We start from the raw sequence: 26,337 nt of genomic DNA on the forward strand, positions 1-26,337 counted from the left end.
GACAAACAAACAAACAAACAGAGCACTTCAGAAAACTTCTGCAGGGAACTCCCTGGACTGCCTGCAAGTGGAACAGCACCACAAACTGATGCTGCAGGGGCAGATGCTCAGCATGGTGCTTGTGTTTTAAAGGTCCAGTTTTACAGGTCTTCAGTGTTGCTGGGGATAATGGTGGCAAGAACCATGGGACAAACAGGAATGATAGGGACGGCCCTTTGTTCTGAAACCTATCATGTTATACGAAATCCTTGTCAGACCCCTGCTGGCACAGGAACAGAGGTGAGTCCCCTCAGCAGTTGTGTTTAATGAGAGGTCTCCCACACATGCATGGGGCAAGAAACTTTAGTCATCTGGTGACAGAGAGTCACAGAACAACACAAAATGACAGAGAAATGTCAGTCTCATTAATAAGAGACAGGAGCCCAGCAAGAGATATCTTCTGGAGGCATAGAAGACAATCACATCAGTGGTGAAAATCTTGCCAAGGGCTGGCACAACAGGAATAATGGGACTGAGAAGTTGCCCACAAGAATGTGCATGTGATTTGGAAAGGCTGATAAGATATAGGTATAACTGCTCATGTAACAGATGTCTCATGAATTTCAGGCGAGCATGGAGCAGACAGATCCTTCCTGCCTGGCCAGTGAGCTTTTTAAATGACCTGCCCCTCTCCAAGAGAAAGGCCCTGCCAGCACCCATCAGAACGGAATGGCCTTGTAGGGGCCAGAAGCAAACAGAGACCAGTTCTGGAGAAGTGCACTCTGGACATAGACACCTCAAGGAGTGGAGAAAGCTCAGTCCTGGACCCCCCTAGAGCAGGTGAATGTTTATATTCAGTGTTTGGTCCTGGCATCCTGCTGCTTCCTTCACTCCAGCTCCTGGCTTGGATGGGAACTGTGAGCTGTTCACCACATTCTGATTTAGAATTGTCCCTCTCGCACATCAGCTGCTCACGCTGCATGTCAAGAACTTATCAGTGTACTGAGGTCTTATGCATTTAGATATCTAACCCAGCTCCCCACACTGCTGTTACTACTCATCTTGTGTGTGTACTCTTGCACAAGCTGAACTGATGCAGGACCTGCCGCTGGGGGCTCCCCTGGTGACACAGGGAGGAGTAGGAGGCTACCAAACATTTCCCCTAAAAGACATGAGCACGCTTACCCTGGAGTGGAGTGCTTGCATCCTTGCTGGGTTTGCATTGTAAACTGATTTTCTACAGCTCTTCACAATCTTCCTGATGCTTATTATGGCTGGAAATATTAGATTCCAGGCTCTGCATGTTAATTCTTCCTTGTCATACTCTACCCGCTCCTATGCCCCTGGCCAAATGATCTCAGGGTATCATCTGCTTTGTTTCACAGAGAATACTCGCCTGTTGCAGCTCATCTTTATTTATCAGGAGTTGTGTCGACAAGTCTTTAAAAACCCAGCTGATCTCTATTGCCTGCTTACTGAAAATCAAAAGAGCCTGCAGGAAATCGGATAGAACAACCATTAGATTAAATAAAAGCTGGCCCCTCCATCTCCCTTGATTCCCTAATCTTTTCCGCAGCAAATGTAATGCACACTGTGTTAATCTATGGGACACGGGAGGCTGTGCACTCTGTGCTCGTGGGCTGGAATTATATCAACTCCTATACAGGATAATTGAGCAACACATTTTATTGTCCTCATCATTTTCACAGCCTACAGTGTCTTTTGGGGAGAAGTTGGGAGTGGAAAGAGGAAGGAGGGTTTTTCAACAAAACTGAGCCTACGGGGAAATTACAATTCCTCCCACTGGCTCTGTCTGTAGCAAAGACGTTCCCAGCAGCAGCTGCTGTGTGCCTCAAGCAGCAGGGAGCAGGGAAATTCCAGCTTGTCCTGTGTAATTCTTGTTCTTGCTTCCCCTCCAAGATGTAGGCAGTGGCCACAACCAGATGAATTTGTCTTGAAGTCAAAAATTAAAAATAACAAGTAAAAATGTCTGAATTTGAGCCACCCGCTAGCGCTTAACCTTCATTTCCTGGACCAGTGGAGCCCTACAGCTCTGCTCTCCTTCCTTCAGAGATCTGAGATTTTAAGGTTGGAGTACCAGATGTGGGTCCCATGTTCTCCTCTTGACCCCACCCCATCATCCACAGTTCACTTGTCCAAGATCGCATTGGCTTTCTACATCACAATAGCTAGAATTCCCTCTTTGCAGCTGTGTCCTGAGAAGACTTGCAGAGGTAATAGTGAAGAGAGTGTCCTAAAACCCTCAGAAATGAGAGTCACATCACATTTCAGAGACCATCCCTATTTCATAGGCTCAAGAACAGTATTTTTTACTCTGGAACCAGTTTTTCTTTACCTAACTGATGCACTGAAACTATGGCATGTGTAAGCATCCCTTAGAGTCCAAAGAAAAACCCACCATACCCTTGAGAGCATGATTTAGCCATTGTAGGATCTTTTTTCTTTCTGAAGATTTCCAGGCTGCTCAGTTAGATGGGAAAAACTTACATTATAAGAATTTGCATAGTTCGTGGTTTAATTAGCACTCAACACTCCCTTGTTTAGTGTGTTTAGTCCCAGACTACTGGACCAAATTGTCCCTAAGCTTCCCTGTACCTGCTCCCTCCCCTATCCTTGCAGTGTTGTGGGTCACTCTGGGCCTGAAATTGAGCTCCTCTGTGTGGTGGGAGTCACACAAGAAGGGCTGTGGGATCCTGAAGGTCTGCCTTGTGCTGACGTGGGGAATATGGAGGTGTCCTAAGCCTGGTGTGCCATCCTATGCCTCTGTTCCCATGTGTGTGAATGGACTGTGCAGTCTGCAGCCAGCGTGCAGTTTTCTTGCCTTGCTTAAATGCACACTGCTGTCTGTCTGAAGGCACAGGGGAGACGATAAAAGAGAATGTTGCAAATGGAGTACAGGGAAAGGAGACAAAGACTATGAAAACAGACAGCTATCAGCTTCAAAGACACTTGAGATGTCAGTATCTGGGGCTTGCCATGCCCCTGAAGCTGTGCAGACTTGTGAGAAGAGCACCGAACCTGTGGTAATGAACCTCACTGAGAAGATCAGATAAGGTGGGTTCAGCTCCCTGCTCACACCGCTTTTCAGCTTCTGGGCTGAAGCTGCCTTTATCATGGATAGCCCAGAGCCTGGGTATGTGCCTGTTTGCTCCTGCCACCCTGGGAGGCCCATGAGCTCCTCTCTGCCATCCCTAGGTGAGTGCACTGCTCCCAGCTTTTAAGCCAACATCAGCTTGACATAGGTTGGGTTTTCCCTTTACACACAGCAATCCACAGCCGCAGGACTAGCCCCAGAACCCAGGGCTAACCCTTCATGTTGTGTCGGCAGAGCTTTTTCCACCGCTTGGATCCATGGGTCGCCCTGTCACTTCCCAGTGTGGCTGAATGGTCAGGGATGTGGGGATAAAGCCGAAGGATTGTAGACAAGTGGAGTGGTGCCTAAGCCTTGCGCACAGGCTGGTGGCCACTCCTCACTGAACCAGATCCTGATGAGGAGGGAAGGACCAAAGTGTCAGTCTGGATATCATACACTTGGGTTTACTGGAAGAGGAAAGGGGGCCTGTGGTCCCCCTGCCCACTGCCACTTTTGAAGCCGTGCAACGCTGACAACGTCCTGCCCCAAGCCCTGGCTAATGCATCCAGCCCTGCTCAGTTCAGGAGAGAGTCTGGTCCATGACATTTTCCCTGGCACATCACCAAGATGCTCTGAGCTGTGAGCCTCCGCTTGCTCTTTTGCCCTTCTGGTCGATAAGGGCAGCTTGCCCAGATGGCTAAAACTCACAGCCCGAGGGCAAAGGTTGTCCTTGAGGAGCCTGCTGGTTCTGAGGATCTGCCTGGCTCTGTTGAAGCTCAGCTGCAGCTCTTCAGATGCAAAGTGAGCTGGCTGCCAACCTGATTCCGCTGCACAGTGCAGGGTGCGAGATATTTACCAATTTTCCATGGCTCAGGATTTTTGTTTCTAAATGCAGAATATAAGCCCAGTAAAGCCAGCAGCCTTGCCTTATTCATCTTCATTGCTATTTAAAGGCCTATAACATTTTCAGCTAAAAAGGTTGCTGTATTTTTCTTTGAATACGTTTGCCAGGGATGACAATTAAAGAGCAGACTAACTTCTAAGGAGGGCTCTGTTACACCAAAGATTGTTATCATCCTCAAGAGGATTCAGGGCTATGAATCACTCAGTTTCCCAGAAGTTTAGTACCTGCTGCCATGAGGCAAACACATTTTATCTCAAGTGCATTACTCTGACTCACTGTAATAAGCACAGCTTGTCAATGCACAGTTGTTCCAATCCTAAAGCTGTTTTGCTTGATATTATGGTTAAGTGTGATCGGATTTCTTGAAATTTCTTTGAAATACCGTTGAGCAAACTCATTGCCTTGGAATTCAACCTGAGTTCACCTCCTTACCATCACTGTCTAAGAGCTGAACACCTCCCATCAGACCTCAGCTTCCTCAGCTCCCCTTGCCTTCACCAAGGAGGGCCAAGGGCCTCCAGCAGGTGGGCCTCCTGCCCGCTGGGGTCAGCCCCTTGCTGCTGGTGTGCATCTCCCCTGGGTCGGGCCGGCCCACGCTCAGCTCTCTAGCTCCAGGCTTGAGCTCAGGTGGGTGAATCTGGCCCCAGCCTCAGACTTGGGCCACCCTCGGGGTTCACCAGGGCTGAGTCCCTCAGCTCCCATGGAGAGGCCAGCAGAGGAGATCCTCTCCCTGAGCTCAGTGCAGGCACCAAGGGGATCGACTGCAGAACTGCCTTTTCCACCGTGGCCCTGCTCCCTTCATGCATGCTTCATTAATTCTTCCCGGGATGAAGCAGTGTTCTGCCCTTTGGCAGCTGCTTTGACCACCGGTGGCCGGGGGACACAGTCATGTGAAGCTGGGAGGACACAACCCCCCCCATGCTGCATCTTTTAACAGATTTTGTGTTGAGCTCAAGTGAGCTCCTGGCTATGGATTGATTTTATCTTGTCTACAGGGACCGTCACACTAAAAGATAGCAATAATATCAATGCTGTAATGTAGGCATGAAAACTTACGAGTGAGCAGAATTTCTCTTAGGCTGGTGGAAAGGAACAGCAAGTCCCCATCCTGGGGTCAGCTGGGGAGGCAGAGGTGTCCAGGAGCAGGGCAGGGATGCCAGAGCAGGCAGAGTTGTCCTGCTCTGTTTCTCACCAAGGTCATGCAAGCTTCTCCCATCAGCTATTCCAGCCATTTCTTGTGGCTGGAGCTTTCTCTGCCAGGAGGGCAGAGGATTAAGCAGAAGAGGAGCGATGCTTTGAGCCTTCAGAGAGATTAGGTACTTGTTCACAGACGAGAAGGACCTTTGGCTCCAGCACTGCTGCATATTCATGGCTGGGGGAAAAGCTTGGCTCTGAGTGGAGCTCAGCAGCCTCAGGTGAACCTGGCAGAAAACCCTGCATTTATTTTTCTGAACACCGTGCAATGTTATGATTCCACAAAAGGCCTTGCTCTCCCTGTCACTGAGAAGAATAACATCCCCACGCTTGCTGCGACCCTTTTATGTGACAGAGTATTAATTCCAATGGCTGGTACGTCTGTGGAGCCTGTTCTGATTACACTGCTGGGCCAGGTAACAAAGGCAGGCAGGCCATGAGGATAGCCATTAGACAAGCCCCAGGGAAAAAATTTGCCTCTGGTGTGACCTGCACAGAGAACAGAAGCTTTAAAAAAAAAAAAAAAAAAAAAAAGAGAGAGAGAGAAAAGATTAGAAAAAAAAAAACAAAACATTTTTTGTTCTTCTACACTGTGCTATTCGAAACACAAGGCAGTACTATTTCTCATAGACCCTGTAGATCATGAGTGCATTTCCTCCTGAAATGTCTAGATTTGCTCTGAAGTTATAAGGTTATTTAAAACATACATAAATACATATATTTGTTTATAGGTATTTTATAAAGACACGCATATTTTTGCATATCTGGTGTCTTTGTCTTTTTCTGATTGTGAATTTTTCAGTTAAATTTATGTCATTTCCAAGTTTCTCTGTGAATCTATGAAAGACAGGCAATCCCATAAAAATGACTCAAAACAAGTGAAAGAGGAGGTCCTCCTGCAATAACATGAGTATGGAATCCAGGGCTTTAATTCCTCTACTTCACAGATTGTCAGTACTTGTTTAAAGATTTGTATCTCTTTGCACTGGTCACCAAAAAATGCTGTTTTCACTGATGAAATTCATGTGGAAAACGTCAGCTTTTCTCAGGAAGCTGATGTTTAAACAGAAATCCCTTATTCAAAGCAAAGGGATGTTTTCCCATCCATTATCCATCAAGCCTCAATGCTTGATACAACCCCCCCAGCCAGGATTTGGTATCTACTTTTCCAGACCTCATTAGTTTAATCACACAGCCTTTTAATATCTGTCCTTGAAGGAGACAGAAAACAGACCCCCCCACCCCACCCCGACCCCCCGGAAGGTTTGGGGACCTCTTTGACCCAGTCCTGCTGGGTGGTTGTAGGAAAACCCCTCGACTTGCTCTTCCCGACCACCAGCCTGCTCTATGGAATCACCTGCTTCTGGTGTTTGTTTTACCTGCTACAAGTAAGTAAACAGAAGATGATGGATTTCCACCCAAAGTAGACACCTCTGTTTATCCCTCCCTAATTTCCAGGCTATGGAGTTTATGAATAAGCCATGGTGAATGTGCAGAGAGGGAGTTTTCTTTTAATCCTTTCTAAGTCTGCCGTGCAGGTATGCGAGACGACGGCACTGTGAGTGCAGCCCATGTCTGAGCACATCGGTCACCGCAGGGGTTGGTCCTGGCCCCGGGGGTGGGCTGCACATAGGGTGGCTGTGCCAGGCTTCTCCGGGGGTCGCTGCTCACATCTCAGCTCAGAAGCTCTGCTCTTGCAGGCACACGTTTGCACTCATGCCACTCAGGAATTCAAACGTCTGTGTTTTTGAAGGGTTCATTGATTGCTTATAACTCAAAGTCAGGGTGTTTATAAAACAGCACAGACCTGAAAACACCAGCCAAACATACTATTTACTTTCTACTGCAGGAATGTCCCAGCAGAAGCTGACCCTGGCTCAGCAGAGGACCACCCCAGGCTGCCCCACGTTGGAGGACACCAGCTTCTCCCAGCACCCAGCATGCAGGAGAGGACTCCCCTATCCCACCAGTGGGCCAGGGCAGCCAGAGCACGTGGAACGATTGCACAGGGTCAGGATTTGGGAAAGGTACCCTCCTGCCCCAAGAAACCGCTTGGACAGTGGCAATGAGGGGAAGTGGCCTCCTGCTATGTCCCACCTTTCCAGAGATGCTGAGAAACGTCGTGACTCGAAGCAGGAACGAACGCAGCAGGAGGGAGCTGAGGACTGCTGCCTGTGATGGTGCCAGCCCATTTACATTTCTAGATACACAGGTCCCGTAGTCAGCCATCACCACAGGATCATAGCATCTATCACAAGCAACAACAACAAAATTATCTCTTCACCAGCACTGCCGGCAGGAACAAGATTAGGCCAGTTATTTTTATTACTGGTTTTATTTTGTGTTACGCTGTTTGGGAGAGCTATCAACTCCATCTGTGGAAGTGTGATGTGATTAAGCCAAGGAGTTATACAAAAATGAAGACAAAGTACTTTGCCTTTTGTTTGAAGGCAAAGTTCATCTTTATTTGGTCTGGCAGCACAGTCCAGAGGGCTGAGCTAGCTCTGAAGAAAGAAGCCATCAGGACCAAAACTGCTTGGTCTGGGGAGAGACTGGGAATGGCTGAAGTGGGAGAGGGAAATGGAACAGCAGGGAAACAGCGTGGGGACCAGAGCCTGGGAAATACAGTCTGTTATATGGCATTTGGTACATTTGTTTCCATCTCATGAGCGAACCCAGGGACCCGAGATGGAAACTTGAATGTTGGGAGATTTTGTGCCATTTGCACTGACTGTAGGACAAGCCGTATTACAAAAAAATAACACTTCCAGTGACCGTTAGAGGAGGGAAGAGCAACAACATTCACAAATTAAGAAACAAATATTGCTCAGTTAAGTGGAGGCTCATTAGCACTGCACGGAGCATTATGCACTGCGAGGATGAAGGAACATGGGACCAGAGGGGACTCCTCACAGTGTGACCAGTCCCCACCACTGGAACCACTGGGGCGTATAATTCTTTTTGAAAATAAGTCTTAGGAAAGGCAAATAATCCTGGCCCTTGGCTCTGGACCCTGTTGAGAGGCTGTTCAAGGCCTTGAGGGAAATGTGCTCCCCTCAGGGCAAACATAATTTGCTTTGTTTATCTGCTCATCCTGTTTCCCACACCGACACAAACCACCCCTGCTCATGCTCGGACATCTCTCTCTGACAGTGCACAGCAAATATTCGGGGGGCCACGGGGCACTACTTGTCCTCATTAGGCAGAACAGGAGTCAGAATGGGGTGCTGCATCAGCACAGAAGGGAGAGAACCAGCTAATTGCAGTCCCAAAGGGACATTCAAAACTGAGTCAAATTGATGTCTTGCAGAATTCTTGCTTTTTGTTTTCATACACAGCAAATAACTCCAAGGAGGACTGAGCAGGGAAGTGCTGTTGCAATTCTCCTTAAATGACAGAGAGGAGGCATAGGCTCATGTCAAGGGCATAAAGTAGCACCAGGCCATTTGTTTCTGGTAGAACACGGTGTACCATCATTGGAAGGAACCTTTCTAAGGACTGACATTTTCAGATTACTATTGGGAAAGAGAACCCTGAGTTCCCACCCCGTTTCTGGGGCTTCTTTGTGCTTCAGCTGGTGGATGAATCCTTGCAAATCCAAAGAGAGGAGAATCATCACTTCTCCTCCAGGAATGCACATCTGTTCTCAGAAAATACAGCTTGAATAAAGATACGGTGGGGGAACGTAAGGTAGAGAATGATCTGCTGGAGGAAAAGTGACCTCAGGCCTGCACAAAGACAAGCAGCTCCAGAAGCTGAGCACCTGAAGAAGAGAACTGGGATAATCAGAGAATGAGCAGAGGAACGGGAGGATTACTTTCACATTTGGTAGATGAGCAGACTTTTTCCCTGACTTCAGCATAATGTTTATGTTTCACTGAAGCTTCTTCTGAGCTTGGGGAATAATAATGAACTATTATTTGCAGATCAGTAGGATCTCAAATCTCTAACCTCTTTACAGACAAAGGTGTTAAAAAAAAAGGACTGGGAAGCATCCAGTTATATGCTTCCCTGCAGGAGAACAAAGAGATCCCAAGCCAGAGCCTGGAGAGAAAATCACAGCACAATGCCCTGTGCATGCCCTGGTGAACTGACCAAGGAAAGATGACTGAAATGGAAGGTGATAGCTGGTTTTCACTGAGCACAAAGGATTTTCATCTGACCCTTCTTCCTCTTTATTTGGGGTTCAGAAAAGAGCTTGGCAGCTTTGGTGAGATGATTTCTTTTGAATATGGCCCAGGGTCATAAAAATGATCAAGGGACTAGAGCATCTTTCATATAGAGAGAGACTACAGAGTTGAGGCTGTTCATCTTGGAGAAGAGACAGTTCAGGGGCACATGTGCATGTGTTCAGTTCCAATGTGCATAAATGCTTGATGGAAGACGATGAGGAACTGGGAGCCAGCCTCTGCAGTGATGCCCACTGACAGGACAAGAGACAACAGGCACAAGTACAAACACATAAATTCTATCTGAACTCAGTCAAGTAATCTGCTTTACTGTGAGGGTGACTGAACACTGGAAGAGGTTTCCCAGAGAGATCATAGAGTCCACCTGTGGAGACATTCAAAACCCAACTGGAGGCAGTCCTGTGCAGCCTGCTGCAGCTGGCCCTGCTTGGGCAGTGGGGGAGGATTGACTTGTTGATCTCAAGAGGTCCCTTCCAGCCTAAATGATTCCAGTATTATGAAGGTTTACATCCACAGGAGGTGACTGGGATCCCAGCCCCCGCTGGTTTCATTGGCAGAGAGCTTGACCTACAAAAGCTAAGGGAAGTCATTCTCTATTCTCCAGTTTTCAGGAGAATCTCTGCTAAATCCCACATAACTCTTGCAAGATTAACTCTTCCTATAGGGCAAGCAGAGTTTATAGTCCCAAGAGCATGGAGAACTCTGCAGTTCTGAAAAAGAACAGATCCAGCCATATCCTCGTCCAGCCACAGGAAAGATCTGCTGTCCTAGGACAACTGCATCCATGTCTCTGTGCACAGGACGGTGGTGGTCTCTGGGTATGTAGCACCTGCTTTACCAGAAATGTCCCTGACATGGCTTTGTGATGATGCTGCTTCACACAGGCCCTCGGCACAGGGTGGATTCTCCCCAGTGTGGCCCAGTTAGCACCATCTGACTTAGAGCAGCAGCAGCCCTGACAGGGACAAGCAAAGCACAGTATCACAGCAGCTTGTGCTGCTGACTGCTTTGTTTCTGAACATCATAATTACAGTCCCAGGGTGATACTGTCAAGCTTGGAGTTAGTAATTTTTCTGCAGCTATTAAAGCTGAATACTTAATCCAGAAAGAAAACATTAGAAACCCCTCTGAGGTAGACATCAAACCCTGCACTTAAATGAGTAAATGTCCCAAGGACATCGCCGTTGGCTGAAGACACCATGCTGTGGTCAACATGTGTCCAGCAACTGAAGTGTGAGAGCAGAGCATGCACACATGCCCTGGCTCGTACCATCACCAGCAAAAGGCACGCAGGGCCAGTGAGGCCATACACATATCGGGGGAAGAAAAATCTGCTGTTTTCCAAAGGCACAGTCCATTGGGAGAAGGTAAAGGGTGGGAGACAGGACAGGACTCAGCATAGAGGCATTAGCTGTGACAGGGAGGGAGCTGGGGAGAAGGGCAAAGAAAAGAGACCAGCCTGCAGGAGTTGGTGTGTCTTGTGGCAGAGAGGGGAGCACGTTGGGCAGGGAGGATTAGTAGAGGAAACTGAGGCAGGGGAGGTGTGTATGAAGCCTTGGAAAGACCAAAATGGAGCAGGAGATGTGAAGAGCTGGAGGATGGAGAGCAGAGGTGTCAGAATATGTCTGCAAGGCACTGAAGGTGCCAGGAGGGGAAGATGGGGCTGGGACAAGTGATGTGACAACATTTTAATAGGTTAACCATGGTCTCTTATTGTCTTTGTTCAGCTCCAGACTCAGTAGATCAATTCTCCAACAAACACAGCTGATCCAGCCTAGACCTACTCCCTGGCATTGGGGCTCAGGGTTGGGTGCCAGCACTTCCCAGAGTTTGACAGCATCAGCAATTAATGACCAGAACTTTATTTGTTGTCAAAGGCATGCTCTGCTAGGCTTCCCTCTGCTTTACAGACTCAGCTCTTTGTATAAACTTGATTTTATTTGTATGAAATGGCTTCTGTTGGTTGTTTTGTTGTTGTGGTTCCAGTTTGGGGGATTTATTAAAAACCATTTCTCCAGAAACTGTGACTAATGAAAATTTCCATTCTATGTACTTTAATTTGAAAATGCTGGTGGGTAGAAACCAAGCAAAATCTTTCATGGATTTTTTCTTTTTCTCCAGATCTTCCATTCTGCTTTTTGCAACTGGAAACTGAGAGATGATGCCTCTACTTTCTGTAACAACATGGAGAAAGCCCTTCTTGCAGAGAGAAAATAACAGGACCCCAGAAGTACAAAAGGGTCGAGAAGTTATTGAGAACATTTCTTTTTATAAGGGAAAAAGTTGTTATTTCTTTGAGTGTCTTTCCCCAGTTGTTTCTGTGGCTTTCTCACCAAGGGAAACATAGAGCAAGCAATACAAAAATTGAACTTTTCAGTTTGAAAACACAGCTAAAGAACAACCTATTCCAAAAGGAAAATGCTGGGTTAGTTTCCAGCTGTTGCCTGGAAACTTAAATGCAGAGCATTTGACAATTTTGTCTCACTTAGAAATTTCCCCTGGGAAAACCTCCCAGTTTTCAATCAGCTCCACTTTTTGAGCTTCACATGTCTCTAAAACCTCCACTGACAACTTGCTTCATGGCAGAAGCCAGCTGGAGGGGTTTTCATAACCTTGTTGTGAATTGTCACTGTCACAGACCAAACCCACAAAGCTCCCTGCTCTGTCCTCATTGACAAAGGAGAGTAATTGATTCCTGTAACATCCCACTGACTGTTTGTTTCAAACCCTCCGTACCAGAGATAGATTTTAATGAAATGTTCCACTTTTACACACATGAAATATATTAAATTAAGTTTTTGGATGTGAAATAACAGTTATAAAATGCAGCCAAACAAAGACTGTCAGAATAACCAGGGTATAGGCTGAAGGAATGGAAAAGGCAGAGAACATTGCTGTCTCTTGCAAAAGGTTCAAATCAGGACCAGGATCATGCTTGCCCCTATTATCACTGAATCTGTGCATTACTATACCAGCTCTGAGTCTTTCCTCACTTAGACTTAGTAGGGCTTTATTGGCAATGGGACGTAAATGATAAATTATTCCACCTTTGCTCAGATAGCCTTGTTTCTAGGTGCTAAACCCTAATTTCCACATAAATTTTATGAAATCTGGGTTTAGTCCCTCATCCCTCACAGTATTCACAAACATGTTGTTATACATCCTGGAAAAGCAGGTGAATATTGAAGTAAAATTTGCTGGTAACAGTGTTTTTTCAGTGTAACGAGCAAAAGCTAAACAGGGAGAATTACAGAAGGATTTCAAAACTGGTCAGTGAAAGGGTTGCTAAAATTCTGTGTAAATCATTGTAGAGTCATCTGCTTGATGAAAAAATGATCCTAACTTCCTACGTAAAATAGCGAGCTCTGTGTTGGCCACTGTGGCATGGGAGAGAGCTCTTGTATTGATTAAATAATTTAACATCATGTAAATCAGAAAGATTATAGCAGAACTTGAAGGTGTTCAAGGAGCAACAGGGAAAATGAAAGATGCAGAATGGCTTCCACATCTATAACATCCAAGTAGCTGTAAAAGTGTCAGCTGCATTAGATGGCTCCAAAATCCAGAGCTACCGAGAGGAAATGGACAAGAACTGATTTCTTTGTCTATGGTTTAGGAGATTGGGGTCATCAGATGAAGCTAGTAAGAGACAAGTTCAGGACAGGTGCGAGGTGGAGGTGCTTTATATAGTGGAAAACAAAGCTCAGGACCTTGTAGGAAAGCTACAGCAGCTAACAACAACAATAAAAATAAATAAAGAAAAATTAAATAAACGCAAAATAATCTTGAACCTCTTAAGAAGTAACGAAGCACTGAATTGTTCTGCAACCACTGCAATGTAGCATTCCCCTTCACTCATGTAGGCAAAGTGAATATAAACACTCATATCACAGCATCTACCCAGCAGAAGGCTCTAGTCATGCTGAATTTTAGCTTTCATCATTCTGCTGTTTATTTTCAAAGACACCTGTCAGTGGATTATACTGTAAAGCTGATGAAAAAGAGGTTTGAACTGTAGTTTATTTCAGTCATACTGGAACTGCTGCACATGGCTAGAATATTGATTTCCCTTCCTCAGAAGAACCCAGAACTAAATCAGAAGTCCCAGTTTTTCTTCACAAATACCCACCTCCAACTGACTGAGCTCTTGTGCAAAATTTCACATCTATCCATGGCATTCAGACTTCACTGGAGGATTCTGATCTGCCATGGGAAGCAGCAGGAAACATTTGTGGATTTCAACATCACAATGCCAGAGACAGTGAATATCGCAGGACAAGTTAAAGCACATACTTCTGCACAGGTCTTATCACATAAAATTTGGTTCAGCTGCTCAGATTGGAGCTGCGATGATTGCTATGAGATCAAAGTGATCTTTACAGAAGAAAATCAGACCATTGGATGCATCATGGATCTAATACACAAAATTGGGAAAGCTGCCACTAATGGTGACCAACACATGGAACAGAAAGGTCAGCAAGTCTCCATTGATCCTCAAGATAAATAATCCACATAAAGAAGTTGATGGTCACTTGCCACATATCTTTGGTGGATGTCATGACCATTGCCAGCTGTTGCTGTATTGGACTAATGAACAAATTCTGCAGTTTTCCAGCAAACTGAACTCATTTAATGTTCCTAAGAACAAATTCTGCACACTTATTTTGAAGAGGCAGCTTTAAGGGCTGGTTTCCAAGACTGTGGATCCTGCATGCTCAGTTGACGTTCATCAACTCAGCTGTCAGAGGTCTGGAGCAAGACAAGGAGAAAAGAGGTCTACCTTGGATGAGAAGAAGGGTGCATCAACCTTGTATCCTCTGTCTAGAAAGAATCAGAGTGCAAACTTAAGTACGAGTATGAGACATGTCCTTCTCTGTATCTTCCTCTGCTTCCGGTCAGTAGCTCAGGGAGTTTTTAAATGAGAGATTTTAAATCACTACTTAACATGTCTTCATAGTGTGGGTTTGTTTGTTTGTTTGTTTGTTTAATAGCTTCAGGAATTCCTGCACAATTTTGATATCCACAACACCTTGCAGTAATCATTCCATGGTTTAATTATAACTTGAATAAAAACATACTTCCTTATTTTTATACTTCCTTATACTTCCTTATTTTTACTTTAAACTGGCTGATGTATGATACATATTAATTACATTAGTTACATATATTAATGATTCTTTCTTGGTTTGAGGTTTTAAGAAACAACCTGATAATGTACTATTCTCCTGTTGCATGCCACTTACAGTCTAGAGGGGCATTCTTGTACCTCCTAGGACATTGCTTTTCCTGATGGAAGAGTTCCCTTCAGTTTCTTCTTTCCCCCTGTGGAGATCATGGTATACTTCTGAACATCCTTATTGCTGTTCTGTATATTTTCCTAGTTCTATTCCGTAGTTCTGCTTGATCTAGTTAAAAGGTTTTGGATAATCCATGAACACCGTATCGATCAAATCACCCTTCTATACATGTTCCCTTGCTCCTTTAAAGAGCACTAATACGTCTGTGAAACATGTCCCCTGACAAATGTTATGCAGAGGCCTTTACTTTTTATCATATTTATCCACAAACCTGCCACTTCCAAACCCCAATGGGGTTTTGTAACTATTCATTTCATTGAGACAGTTCCTCCAATTCATATCCCATAAAGAAGAGTTCCACGGATAGAATTTCCCTAAGCTCCTCCACTGCAAACGTCAATATGAAGAATTCATTTAGCTTTTCTGCTCTCACCTTATCTTCCTTGAGCTGCTCCTTTCATGCCTCACTCATTTACTGGCCTTGTAGACTCTCTGGCAGTCTTCCTGCTGCTGATGTGTTTCAAAAGGATTTATTAGTAGTTTTTATACTGTTAGCAAGTTGTTCCTAGAAATATTTCTTGGCCTGCCTTATTATGATTTTACATTTATCTTGCCAGAGCTTATGCTCTTTTCTGTTTTCCCCATTTAGACATAACACATGATTTAGGACTCGCAGCAAGCTAATGCTTTGTGACGTAAGTTATAGTGGGGGGAAAAAAGCACCCTTGATCTTGACCAGGAATCTTATCATGGTGTCCCTCAGAACTCAGATTAGACGTAACGCATGCCAAATCTGCTGTCACCCCAGAAAGATTAGTTATCATCACATCACTGTTTCGATGTAGGTGAGTAGTGCACTTGTCAAAGCACCTTCTATGAAACACAAGGCTGGAATTCACCCAGTCATGGTGCAGATCTTGGCATACAAACCAATAGCCCCCGCTTCCCTTTATAGGTCAAATCAATCACAATCTAGAAATGCCCACAACTCTCCTGTGACTCTAAAGGGAGTGAAGGACAATGTGCTCAGACATCTGCACCACAGACATTTACACCACAGACATCTACACCACAGATCTCCCCTTTCCCTCCGCCACAAGGATGGCACCGTATTCCATGTTCAGGAACTCTGAGCACCTCGAAGAATGAGCTTCAGGCTGAATCATTCACAGAAACCCATGGGGACGACAGGAGGAGTGCTTTATCTCAAACAGGAACTCTAAGGGAGGCTGTGTATGAAGATTATACACATTCCAAGCCTCTATCATCTTTTTTTTTTTTTTTTTTTTTCCAGAGGAAATTTCAGGAAGAAGAGTTCTTGCATAAAAGCCAGATCCCCCAGGGTGATATTGGTTAAATGTTCTGACAGCTTGAATCTGCCTGATGGAGGACAAAACTTCTCAGAACTCTGCTATCGTACTGTAACTGGGTTACCTATATTTGGACTTTTTCAGTACACTTTATCTCTACACTAACTTTTGCCATGAGTTCAGGGTGATTTGAAGGTAACTAGGAAGCAGAAAGGATCTCTGCTCCTTTAGGGGTGGCCATCTCCACCTGAGATGTTGTGCTGCTCTCACAGCGCTGCGCTCGAGGCAGGAGCAGAGCAAAGTAGGAGAGCTCCTCCAGCAAGCATCACAGGCACACCTGGGAGATGCACTGCCAGCTTCACCTCTCTTCTGTTTCTATTAATTCAGGAAGTTTTAATTCCTGAAACTGCACTGATGAGAAGCCAGGTCTGGACAGTATGTGCGGTGGGTACTGCCAGCGTCTCCAGGGAACAGCAATGTCTTACTGCACCGGCAGATGTATTTAGAAACATCTCTATTTTACGTGGTGCTGCAGTTTAGCTAGGAAATGTATTCTCTGTAAATAAGAAAGAAATATGAGAGAAGTGTTTGCTTACCTGGGAACTGGGATTTTGTCCAGTGTATCAACATGACCCTCTTAAGGAAATAGCTTTGTCTGATTTTGCTAGCAGAAGGTAAGGATATGGAAAGGTTGATTTACAGGAGAAGCACCAAGAAGAATTAGCAGGTCCCTCGGCAACATGCACTGGTGCACATTTGTAAGAGGAACCAGTGACCATCAGACAAGTTCAGGGTAACAAGAACAGCTCCAGGGTCACTCCATGAAGCCCCATAAGCAATCATTTAAGAACCAGCCTGGGCACAAACTTACCCACAGCATGGTTCAGGCTGAGAGCTTCAGGGACTCTTCTGGGCCAATGGACATGCAGGGGCAGGTGTTACAGGTGAAGGTGGTTCAGGGCAATTATGGGCTGTTGGTCCCCTGAAGAGCCTGGCAGCAAGGTCAGATCTTCCCTTCCCACCTCTGATGGGAAAAAGAGACTGGTTTCTGATGAAATTCAGCAGCCTCGTCTAGTGGTAGGAGTCCTTGCCCGTGGCAGAGGCAGTGGAATTAGATGATCTTTAAGGTCCTTTCCGACCCAAAGCATTCTGTGATTAAATAACCCCTGGAAAAGTGATGGTGGGCAGTGTTTAATGGGGCTGTCTTCCTCCCTAGACTGTAAGCAGCTGTTACCCAAAGCTTCTCCAGCACAGCTGTCACCCAGGAGGGAGGGGAAGAATCGCAGGAGCTGACAGCATCTTTTGTGAGCTTTGAATCATCCTGACAAAACAGAAGCACCTCGGGTCCATCTGTTGACGCCAGCAGGGACTTCTTAATACCAAGCAATCCCCCCGTGTATACATCTCAAAGCTGCTCCCCAGCCTCCTTCACACTTCCAAATCTCGTTTTCCATGGCTGCTCAGAACAGAGGCGAAAGAAATTTCAAGGGCTTTAAACAACCATTTGCAGTTAATTTGGTGAAGTCTCTCCAGGCAATTAGCGCTGGAGGCTCTCAGCACCCCATGCTCCCAGCATCAGGCCTGGGATCTGCCTGGTACATTTGCTCATGCAGGGAGGGAGTTGCTGTACACAATTAAGTAGCCCAGACACTTAATTTAAAGTGAAGTGAAAATAAATGGGTGACTGTAATTAGTTATTACAGTTTATTAGTGGCTCATATCCTTTGGCAGATACTGTCTTTATTTGCTATTTAATGGGATTAATAACTTCTTAAGTAGGCAAGTGACAGTGAAGAGCAGTTAAAGTTTACAACTGGGAGACAGGCACTCTTTTGCCTCTTTCTTTTCCCCCCCCCCCTTTTTTATTTTAAGAGGGATATTTTCTCATGTCTATCCTGTAATACTTGCTGAGTTATTGGCACAGTAAATCAATAAGCCATTGTGACAGGCAAACAGATAGTGGCTGCTCTTTTAGCTCATCTTAAGTGGCTGTGATTCTCAAGTCACACAGCATCAGCCACAAAACCCACCTGGGGTACGCTGACTCCCCTGGAAATCCTTGGTCTCCCAGCCAAAAGGGCTCAGCTCAGTCTGATGTTTCCCTGGAGAACTCAGGCCTTGCATAAGCCAGCCTTTGTGCCTCTCCCCGTGCCCCAGCGTGATGTTTCAACAGGATTTCTAGCAGGCTGAAGGTCGGTAAGTGGTGCTGGGTTTCTACAAAGAACAGTTTTTCCCACTGTCCCCCTTCTCCAGGCTTCCTACCTGCTCTCCTTACACCAGCCTTTGCTCAGGACCTCTCCCGAGTGCTTCTCCCCGGCTGCCATTCCCCCCAAAGCCCTCATTTCCTCCCGCCTCTGCCCTTTTCCAGGCAGAAGCAGCCTGCGTGTGAGCAGCCCTGCTGGACTCGGCCATCAGAGGAGATGGCTTGTTCATCGCTTCAAGGGCAGCACAGGCAGCAGGCAGAGGGGAGCCCCCCGCAGATGGACCCAGCCCCACCTCAGCCCCTCAGAGGACCCTGCTGAAGCCACCCCACCGCTGAGGCCTAGCGCTCCGCTGCCGTCCCGGCGTCCTGCCGCTCATCTGGCAGTTGACATCAGTTGCAGTGCCCACGGTGGGTTCTTTCTGCCTTATCTTTCTTCCTGTCACCCACCTTGATTTTATTTACTAGCAAACGGGTCTTCCATCTTCCTATCTGCAGCTTCATGATTTGCTGTTGTACATCAAAGGGACTTGGTTCTTAATTGCTGTTTCTGTATTGGAGTGTCCTAATGTGTTTGAGCAGAAAATGTCTGTCTTATTGCTGTCAGGACAGATTTTCAGTTTTATCCTTTTTGGAGACTCACCACCAAATCAGCTGGATAGGAAACTGTACGCTGAAGACAGGTATTCTTTGGGAAGGGTCCCTGACATCTGAAAAGTTATATATATATATATATATATAAAATATATATATATATTTTTTAATTGATTCATTCTTAAGCTATAGGAATTAGAGAGCTCCACCAGCTGCTGAACCTGCTAAGTCAGAAAGCTGGGCAGGATTATTAAATACAAGAGAAATGAATCAAGGGGAAGCATGTGCCTTGTGGCGTCTGTGTCAAAAACCTGTGTTGAGCTGTGCAAACAACGAAGCACACTCAGTACTGCCTCATCTACATTTTTTCTTGACAGGACAGCAAAAAACATTCTCCAGGCAAGCCAACAGGAAGGAAGAGTAATAAAATCAAAGCAGGGCGTGCTGCTGTCTTCAACCTAAGTTCTAAGAAACTGAGTAGTAAGAGCCAAGGGTTTTTTAAAGATTGTGCTATTCCTTATTTCTCAATGAGGAAAGAGTATGACTTGGCAAACTGTCCCTGCCTCTAACCCTGTGAAGTGCTTCAGCTTTTGTTATTACTGCAAACCTCATCCTTGAAAGAGACCTAAGCAAGTTTAGACAGCCCATTAACTGCCCATTACTGGTGTGTGCATTCCATCAAGATTAGCATTGCAAATGACTAGCAAGGGGCTAAACTCAACTTGAACACAATTTGCTGCAAAGTGTTGTTCCGGATTCTGCAGTTCTGTGGAAGGCCAGGGGTAAAGGAGGGAGCTGCAGGCACAGACCATGCATATCAGCATCAATCCCAGAAATACAGTCATGGGCTAGGATGTTATAAACTGAATCCAGCAGACATCAAGGGGTTCAATCCCCCTTCTTATGGCTATCTGACATGTCAGCATGCAGAGTAAGATTCAGCTCCAGATCTGTGTCTAGATGTCCACCTGTAGGCTTCTTCTGGCACCTATCTTACCTCTGTAGGGCCAGCTTCTCCAGGGGGACTCTGTTCTGAAAATGTCTGGAAGCCTGAATCAGGACTCAGCAAAAATGCAGAGACTCAATGCCTAACTTTGCGAAGTTAGTTGCATTATCTCTGCAGGATTACATATCTGACTTGCTTTAATTAAATGTCTGTATCATATTTAAGAAAGCTCTCAATTTCCAATACACATGGTGTGCTGTCCTGTTTATGATGCTCTATTGCACTGACTTGGTGTGGTCTGTCAAGGTCAATTTACAGGAAAATTACTTACCAGACAAGGATGAATCCCTAAATATTTATGACCAAAATAGAAAGTTATTATTGTAGGATCCTGTTTCAGTAATGAGTCTCCTGGTCTGGGTTGAATGTGACATGTACAACAGGGTCATGCACAAACAAGTTGCTTGAGTGATGCAGCTGTGCTCAGCTGCTGCACCTGGATGCAGAAGGGCTCTGCACCAGAGCAGGGCAACCTGGGCCTCTTGGCTGGACTACCAGTCTAATATGATCTGGCTGAGATCTTCCATTCATTCATGGGAATGAAATCCACTTTCTTTCTAGGGCTATTTATGATTATTTCTAAGTTAATGTACATAGATCAAATTTGGGGCTGTCTACTCAGAAATGCTCTAGCACATAAGGCAAAATACGTAAGTAAAATCTTTTAGCAACAACAATGGCAGCTTAGGTGGATGTGACAGCAATGGCTCATTCAAATAGTGAATGCGTGTGTTGTCCTTTTGAGAAGTGCTAACTAGTAAAATTATAATATTTCCTAGAAGACAGCGAAATGCAAACAACGTCGTCACTGCACATCTTGCAGACAATCCACTTCCCTTCTGTTCATTTTGAAGACTCATGAGGTTGCTTATTCAGACTTGGGACTTTTGCAAAGCTATTTGCTCTGTTCTCCAATTTCCCTGCTGTTTGAATTTCCCACTTCAGCTGCACCACCAAGACACTGTCTCATCTGCTGTCGTGGGCCAGACTGCAGTGCAGAATGTAATGTCTTGTTGTGAGCTGTGCATGCACACACATTATTCCTTTATAAAGTGCTGTGTGTCTCAAAAAAATGTGGAGTCCAGGGAGTGTTTTACATCATATTTATGTTTCTCAGACACATGAGAGAAACTCACAATATGACAGAAGAGAAGCAATGCCTCTGCCAGTGGGTGTTGTGTTTTGCTGCAACATGATCAGAAAGTAAATTAGCCCCAAGACGAGAGTTCATAAAGTTTCTAGCTGTCATTTCCATCCAGCATAGGATGTTAGGAATGTCCTACAAGCCTCTGGCCAGCACAAGGTGTATCACCTACAGGAGGTGGGAATGGCCAATAAAGCTGATCAAAATTTGCTCAACTAATGCTTCTCAATTTGTTTTTGTCAACTAATGAGCAACAACCTTGTGCAGAGCTAAGTTGAACACCTCCGTTAGCGAACTGGATTTGCACATTTCCAACAGCTAGTGGAAAGGTCCTACAAGAGCGTCATATCAGTTCAAGCATATGAAGTAGGGAAGTCTTGCATTTCTTTACCTCCAGCCTTGTCATTGGGACCCAAAGTACAGACAGGTTAAATGAGACGTCCAAGATCATTGTAACCATAGAAAAGGAAGTGCTCTGATTTCAGCTTCCACCTCACAGCACTCAGCTGTGCTTTTGACCTGCTCCTAGTATGTTTAAAGAGAAAAAATAAAATAAAAAGAAAGAATGAGCCTAGAGCAGCCCTGAGGAGCTCAGCTGGTAAGATGGCACAGTTTACAAAGGCTGAATACACAGAAGAACCATTTTGATCTGCAGGTGATTTCAAGCAAAGCATCTGCTTCACTCAAAATTCAGGACTGATTCCCCTGTAATGCCATAAACAAAACAGGTCTGGTCCCATTTCAGGAATCTTGGGGTGAGCAAGACATCTGCCCAGGGCAGATCTGACACAGCACGTTCAGGAGACTGTCTTTCTGGAAAGACAGCTGGAGGACAGGCAGGATGGCCTAGAGCCCCTCCAGAGGCTTTAGGCACCTCTGCTTAGTTGGCCAAATCCTACTGCCTGTCACTGACCTACTTCCAAGGAGGCTGAGGTCCATCTGGAGTCCTGAGCACGTCACGCTTTGCTGAGCTGGGGCTTGCTGAGCCCCTCTTCCAGCTGCTGTTGCAAGACTTGGAGTCAATCAAGCACTGCCCTTGACACAGTGGCAGCCCCGGCGGCTGCCCAGCTGTACCATTTTCACTCGCTGAAGGCTCGGCTCACTTTGCTGTTCCACTCATGACCTCTGTCACTTGCTGAGAGGGAGTACAATGATAAACATCTTCTGTCATTCACCTGAGTGAAGATGTCGTGTGATTTCACCATGTTACGGTGTCAGTAAGTGAGACAGCAACGCCAGGGACATATTCTCATCATCCCTGAAGCAGGACAGTCCTCTCTTTTGCCTGCACAGGAGATCAGACAGGTTGGTCACGCTCCCAGCTCTACCCCTTTTACATACACAGTGCAGATGCTGGCTTTCCATCCCAAGAAGACATCCTCTATTCAGCAAAGGTCAGGAAGACTTTGATACTCTGGAGAGAATGGTAGAGCTAGTGCCAAACTGCAAGGATCTTAGTTTTCCTCACCACAAAACTGCACATTTTTTATCTTAAATGAGTGTTTGGCTTCAACCCTGCTTTTCCTCCTGATAGTTCCCATTCTTCATCTACCCATGACTGACAGCTGAGCACTGACAGCACCCACTTCCCAAGCAGACTGGCTTTATAACTATTCTCTCCAGTCTTTTCTGCTTCTAGATTGCATGGATGCTTTAAAATAATAAGTGTTTTAGGACCTACTCCAGAAAACACTAGCATCAGTCTTTACATTGATTCCTGTCAGTAATAGATCACACTTCTGTTAAAGGTCTTTTAATGGCTTTGAGGTTTGATAGGTCAATCAGGAGAACCTGCCGTTGACTTGTAGGGGCTGGAGCATGGCCAGAGCAGATGGCATTAGGGCAGTTCAGCCACTAGTAAATGACAGTTTAGTGTGAGCACAATTCAGTTTCTGGAAGCTTAAAATGTGAATGTGACCATATCCCAGAGAGGCAAGAAAAGGTATGTCCCTGAGCACAGGCAGATCTCCCTAAAGATGCCCTACCTTGACTCCAAAGTTGGATTTATCTGGGGAATAGAGATATTCAGTATAATCTTTGTTGAGACTTTCAGTGGTAGTGATGAGCCTGAAGTTGATTTTTCACAAATAGAAAGTCCACAGATGTGGTTGATGCTGAATGCTTGGACATACTGCATCTTACCTGCTCGGCTGCTGCCTGCCAGAGGCTGGTTGCTCTGTAGAGGTGACCCTAAATGCTAGAGTCAGTGAGAATTTTTTTGCTTCTTCCCACACCTCATCAGAGAGCAGTGCTGAGCCAAGACTTCAAGCAGCAAATCGGGACACTTAGTCACTGCTGCTGTAGTTGTTGTGGGTAAACAGAAGATTCACAGATCAATTTGAAGAGGTTTTTTTCTGAGCCTCAAAACCCAAACAAAGACAATGATGTATGCAGTTGGAAAGAAATTATGAAAGGAAGTACCAATACTGAATGAATTGCTCTGAGTCCCTAGCTGTAGACAGCTTTTCAGTGACTCTCCCTTAGATTTAGATGATCATGTCTAAATTAAGGAAACTAATCAAACACTCATCGGCTAGTTTGCAAACAGCAAGCAATTAACTCCCAACACACTCGCTGCTTGAGTTTGCTCAGCAGCAATGAAGACAGCATCCTGGACAATGCAAAGTGCCACGTGCCCTTAAGGCTCTGCTCTGCTGTGAATGGTACAGACTGGAGTCATGGAAGCTGTAGAGCAACCAGGAGCTTTTTGGAGCAGGTATTACTACCACATCGATACCCTGGTCCTGTTGATTTTAGTGAAATGTCACCCTTTCCAAGCTCCAGGAGTACTGACAAATCTTCCCACTGGACAGATACTGGGAACCAGAGCCCAAGCTGCTTGAGGGGGTGCCACAGCACTCTCAAAGATGGGGAAGATGATGCTGTCATGGGAAAACACAGGCTTGATTGAGTCGGATGAAGAGATTCAAGACCACAACTTTTTCCCTCCTGACCATTTCCAGCCTTGAAATGAAATCATCGAAGTGCCATGAATGTGGAGATGACCCCCTCTGCACTCCAGGGGCCAGCACTTCTGCAGAGCAGGTGGGCAGCCTTACCTAAATTTGTCTCCTGGGCACAAAAGTACCCATGGAGAAATTTCTGAAGCATCTCTCACTGCCCGGGATATATTTTTGTTGCATTTTTGCTAAAACTCAGGAGAGCAATTTTCAGGGAAGATTCAGCACAAGGCTGGCTCATAGTTATGAGAGAATATGGTAAGAAAATTGTTATCTTCCCCTGCAGATAGCTACCAGCTATATTTCAGAGGAGCCGAGCTGGACAGCTAGCAATTTCCGTGCTTACACCATTGCCTGCAGTACAGTTTTTACCTAAAGGCAATGATGTGAGCAGGGGAAGTGGAAACAAGTATAACCAAGGGGTAGAAAAGCAGAATGACCCAGGAGGCCACTTGAAACAGCAAAGCTGGCAAGAAGGAAACACGTGCATCACAGCGGGGTTAGGCAGGACAGGAAAGCAAGGCTTACACAAATTTTAAATAGACCCACTGGTAACACCTCGGTGGGCATTCACAGTGTGAACAGCACATGAGGCACAAGTGGGGATGGACAGAAAGTGGTGTTTTCAGTCACATTTGAAGCAGCATGTGGCCAAGCTTTCACTGCATGGCAGGTGAATGCCATCAGTTTTACAGGTCAGTGCCCAACATGGTGAGGTAATTACAAATAGCTCCGAGATGACTCTGCATAGCAGGTGTCCAACCTTGTCTGAAGGAGTAGAAAATACCATGAGCTTTATCATTCTCTCCTGTAAGAGCTGCAGCTGGGAAGGGATGAGTGCTCTGTAACACCTCCCCAGCTGGCCACGGGGACTCAGCCCTTGGCAAGGAGTTGCCAGGGGGGACCCCTCCGTCCTCCAGCTCCTGGAGACCTTGGGACAATAGGATCAGGTAATTCACTCTGGGGCTATCCTGGCAGCACCTCCAGAGGGACTTGAGGATTTGCCTCCATTCTCTGCTGTAGAGGGGTAGCACAGCTGTGAACAGGGCTTCGGGGCACTTGCTGTTTGCAGAGTGCAAAAGACACCAAAAACTGCCAAAGGCTCTTCCTGTGTTTCCCTGCCTGGAGCCAACAAGGGGTGTTATCAACAGGAAAGCTCTCAGTTCTTTTGTACTAAAGAACAGACCCACAAGGTTGTGAAGGATCCCACAGACCTTAACTGTCTGCTCCATACCTTTCCAAAGTAAAACCAACTCAACCTCTTGCCTAGCTTCTCCTTGATGACTTTGGTGACAGGCTTAGACCCTCCTCATGCAATTCATCTGGTGCGATGCTGATTGTACCGTTAGACAAATATTTCTTGGCCACCATTTCTTGGCACAAGGCCCACCTTCACGGCAGCCTTTTCCAAGCTGAGTATACAACTGTCTTCTCTTTCCCAAAGTTGAGCAACCCCAATTCATCTGACCACTTTTAGTGGTTTTAGGTTTCTGATCATCCTTGGTTTTTATCTGTGGATGCTGTTGGGTTACTGTGGTCGTCTCACTGTGCAGCTCTCCGAGCTGGGCATGATCCCCCAGCTGCATCTGGTGGCTGGAGCAGCGGTCACCTCCTCCAGACCCAGCTAGATTCCACCTAAAAGGAGTGCTTTGCACCATCCTTACTGAACTTCAGACTGTTTTTTGGTTGTTTCCTCAGTCTCAACGTCATTTAAAGTCCTTTTCAGTCCTTTGCTACCTCAGGCCATTTTCAAACACAGGGAACTTGAACATCTTATCTTCCATGGTACGGCTCATAAATGAGGATGGTGAACACGCCTGGAGAAGGCCTTATGTGTGAGCTGTCTCAGGCTGAAAAAAAGCTGTCGGTAGTTGCTCTCTAAGCCTGGTTGTCTGCCCAGTTCTGTGTCACCATGTGGTAAATTCATCTCAAACATATTTCTTCAGCTTGTTTATGGGAATTTAATGACTGAGAGAGTTAAAAGTGCCACAGCAGCCACAGCATCAGATAATATCTATTGCTTTTGTGTTGCCCACAGATCAGTTGCCTTCTTAGGGAAATAAATTAGATGGGTTTTATAAGATTTGTTTTTGACAATCAAGGCTGGCTATTACTCACCTCCATGTATTTTCCAGGTGCTACTCTCCTTAATTACTTTTCCAGGAATCAAAGCTGAGGTACAAGTTTGCAGTACTAAGATATGGGACATCCAGTACCCAATTCTTTTTCTCCTCCAAATTCAAACTTCATATGCAGAGAGCCATGATGTAGAGACTGAAATGGACTGTGCTGCTTGGGTGGTGGGAGATGCTTCCTCCAGAACGCCTTCCCTCTCCTGTCCCTACACCCTCCTAATGAGGGGCAGATTCCCCAGACGTGTCCTCTACAGAGCAGGCGAGGTCCATGCCTGTGCTCCCATGCAGGGATGCTCCAGTCTCTGGCAGTGGGAGCTCTGACTGTCCATG

At 45.8% G+C, this 26,337-nt stretch overlaps 2 long non-coding RNA genes across 2 annotated transcripts; one reads left to right on the plus strand and one right to left on the minus strand.

Moving 5' to 3' along the window:
- Positions 1–503: 503 nt before the first annotated feature.
- LOC310883778 lies at positions 504–16,690 on the minus strand. Its single transcript, XR_014573859.1, has 4 exons — positions 16,565–16,690; positions 15,092–15,887; positions 7,269–7,419; positions 504–5,678 (listed from the first exon to the last, which is right to left on the minus strand). It is a non-coding gene; the product is annotated as an uncharacterized lncRNA (long non-coding RNA).
- Positions 16,691–16,951: 261 nt separating this feature from the next.
- LOC310883779 lies at positions 16,952–22,541 on the plus strand. Its single transcript, XR_014573860.1, has 4 exons — positions 16,952–17,045; positions 17,185–18,160; positions 18,337–18,579; positions 19,140–22,541. It is a non-coding gene; the product is annotated as an uncharacterized lncRNA (long non-coding RNA).
- The last annotated feature ends 3,796 nt before the right edge of the window (positions 22,542–26,337 follow it).

The sequence above is a fragment of the Anser anser genome (genome assembly GCF_964211835.1).
Source record: "Anser anser genome assembly, chromosome: 19".
In the NCBI taxonomy this organism is placed as follows: domain Eukaryota; kingdom Metazoa; phylum Chordata; class Aves; order Anseriformes; family Anatidae; genus Anser; species Anser anser.